This window comes from Mus caroli, unplaced genomic scaffold, assembly GCF_978045245.1.
Source record: "Mus caroli unplaced genomic scaffold, Mus_caroli_1 scaffold_15, whole genome shotgun sequence".
Lineage (NCBI taxonomy): Eukaryota > Metazoa > Chordata > Mammalia > Rodentia > Muridae > Mus > Mus caroli.
Window position 1 is genome coordinate 64,329,067 of NW_028227270.1, and position 3,242 is coordinate 64,332,308.

General features: G+C 44.8%; 1 pseudogene; it reads left to right on the forward strand.

Moving 5' to 3' along the window:
- The first annotated feature begins 224 nt into the window (after positions 1-224).
- LOC147000953 (mitochondrial fission regulator 1 pseudogene) lies at positions 225-1,379 on the forward strand (annotated as a pseudogene).
- The last annotated feature ends 1,863 nt before the right edge of the window (positions 1,380-3,242 follow it).

Below are 3,242 nucleotides of genomic sequence, written 5' to 3' on the forward strand. Positions count from 1 at the left end.
AGGGGGTGCAATATTTTAAATTCTAATTGGTCCTGAATTTTTAAGAAGCCACCTTTGTTCACACACACGATTGAATAAGATACGGGAGAACAATACTTGCCACTCGTACATCAAGGGTTTCATATTCTGCTGCAGTAAAAGATCTGTGCAAAGAAAAACAAAATCACAAAGAAAAAATCAGAAGAAATAGACAATCGGTATGGAGAGGCGGCTTAAATGAGCCAATGGACATTGTCAGCAGTGAAAATATGCAGACTACCAGTGGTAGTCTGTGGTAGTGGTAGTCACGGAAAAAGGAGATTAATAGCAATGAAAGAAATGAGCTCCTCGTGCTTGCTGAGGATGTGGGGCAAAGAGCTCTCAGTGACGGCTAACGAATGATAAAACATGTGGCTGGTGGCATCCATTAAAAGATAAAACCCCAGAGAGGCTGGGGAAGGTGCGGGCTGCCGAGTAGCAGAGTGTGCTCTATGGACCACAAGCTGCCATAGATGTGTAAACTACGTGAACTGCAGGTTGGGAAGGCTTGAACGGCTGGACTGGACTCAGTGCCTCACGAGGGTGTTCGAGTGGGGGCCGGCGTGCAGTCGGTACTTTGGTCTGAAAAACCACTTGGCTCGTTTTGAAGTACTGTAAGGAAACTTGGTAACTAACGTCTGGTGCAGTGTCCAAAAGTTCAACTCCACCTTACCAGCCATGCGACAGAATGGAGTCCCGCTTACCCAGCAGAGGACTTACCCAGTGGTGGCATCTTTTGCTGATGTTGGATGGATAGCCATAGAAGGAGAGAGCTCAATAAGACTCAGGGCAAGGTCAGGTCCAGACCTCCCCTTCCCTGTTTTGAGAAGGCCACCTCAAGCAGGCATACTACCTTCCCAAACTTGCTTCAAGGCAAGCTTCCTCCAAAGCCTTACCGAAAGAGCTTGCAGCCCCCAGAGCTCAGACTGCCAAGATGGTGACCCTGCAGGGATAACAGAGACTAGTGGAGGTTCTTCCACATGTTACTGTAGCATGCCTACCTCCTCCCTCCCCCTACCTCCCTTCTCTCAGCCCCCTCCACCAAGTATGTCTGCTCCTGATCTGATGGCAGATCGAAGAGAGCAAAACCTCAATGCTAAAAAGACTTGGACTAAGAGATACCCAAAGCAGCCTAAAATATAGAGATCCTTCAAGATATGAATGATGTGAAGCCATGATTGCTCAAGAGGTCAGAGAAAGATGGAAAGCCTAGGCCACTGGATACTACTGACCCTGCTGCTCTCAGAGCAGAGGCTTGGAAAAAGAGGCTTGCTCTTGGGCATCAGCACAATAGCCAAGGTAAAGTGGAAAGAGGAACTCCAAGGCCCTGTCCAAAGTCAGCTTTGACATCCATGGGGTAAGCTGAGACAGGCAGTGAGGTGTGGCGTCCGTGCTCTGGGTTAGTGTGGCAAGCAGCTGACCGGGGTCAGCACTGAGAGGGGCTGGCAGGTTGGTCTAGGTACCAGCCACAGGGGCTGCTGCCTAAGGCAGCCAGCAATTAGAGAGATGACTCAGCAGACTTTTCTCTGGGGGAGCAAAGCTTGATTCACTGGGGCTGGGACTCCCTGTGGGCAGCGAAAAGCTCTGAACTCTTTTAGCTCTTAGGGGCAGCTAGAAAGAAGAGGAGAGTGAGAAAATTCAAGGACACACACACACACACACACACACACACACTGAGTGGATAAAGCAAAAGGCAGACTCCAGTAACTTCATATATACAAATACATGTATGCATACATACAGACCTACAGGCAGACATATATACATTCACACATAGAATGGATGGAACAAAGCTCCAGCAAGCAGGCTCCAAGCATATCACATATACACACATACCTGGTGGGTGGATGGAATAAGTTCCAACACATACCCATACAAGTTTTACATACATACATACATACATACATACATACATACATACATATTTGATGGATGAAACAAAATTCCAACAACTTTAGTTTTTCTCCCATTGCCTATAAATCTCAGCAAAATCTTTCAAGCAGTATAAAATTACAATGTGATTTTAGTTTTCTTCTAGTAAATGGTTACAAAGAAAAAAAAAAAAAACCAAACCCAGTGTGTTCAATACCTTTACAAGAAATAACACTACATAGTGCAGGTAAAAAAAAAATGATTCCCAAGAACCCACGTTCATTTGTAACTAAGCAACTTGTTATAGATTAACAAAGTGTAAGCAAGCAAGGGAGTTTTCTTATTGGCAGGCAGCAATTTGCAGTTACAAAGATAGGGTTAATTATTTTATTATTTATCTTCAAAAGTAGCCTCATAAGAATCTTAAAAGAGTCACAAATCTAAACTTTTACAGAAAAATCAATCATATGTATTTTAAATCCCCAGAATACATATCTATCCATCAGCAATTCTTAATAAATCATATCAGAAGCTGAGGGCAAAAATTAGTACAAGAAATTAGTCATCACCAGCCCAGCCTCAGTGAGGGGCGTGTCAGCCAGTGCGGCCATTGTTCTGGTTCCTGGACCTTAAAAGGTCCCTAACTTGACTATTTAAAAGTGTGCCTTTCTGAACTTCAAATTGTTCCCCAAGGTGTTTTACATCAGAGGCGTCAGCAGAAATATTCTAGCCTAGCTTCATTAACGATTTATTTCCCCAGATGCTTTCTAAAGGTGGTGGTCATAGCTGACGATCTGTCTCTAAGTTCTTTCCTAGGGTGGTGACTGAGTCATCAATCTGCTCCAGCAGCAATGTCTTGAATGAGATCAAGCATTAGTATTGTGAGCACCAGAGATGCCGCCCAGCGAGGGGTGGAAACCTCCTTAGCGTTTTCATACAATTCTTAGATTAAGAAGGATGTGAAGGCAGCAGGCAGGGCAGATCTCTGTAACAGCATGAAGTTCTCGGGCCATGCCTGTCAAGGCAAAGCCACCATGGCTGCGCTAACCATTGGGCAATACTCCACAAGTTCTAAAGTTCTAAAACCATTTGCCGTCCCTCCTGCCCAGCTCTCGGCAAAGGCCAGAGGTCACTTCAGAGCCAGCCCGACTTGGCCCACATATATTGATGGACGTAAGGAAAATGAAGGCTTTAATTGAAAATGTTCCACACTCCTAAGGGACCGTGTGACCAGCAAGGATGACACCTTGCCTGTATTTCTATTTTTCTCACTATAAAGTTAGTTGTTTGTTTGGAAACTCAAGACTTACAGAGAAGCATGGGTAAGAAGGCAGAGTCTACCCCTGGATCTC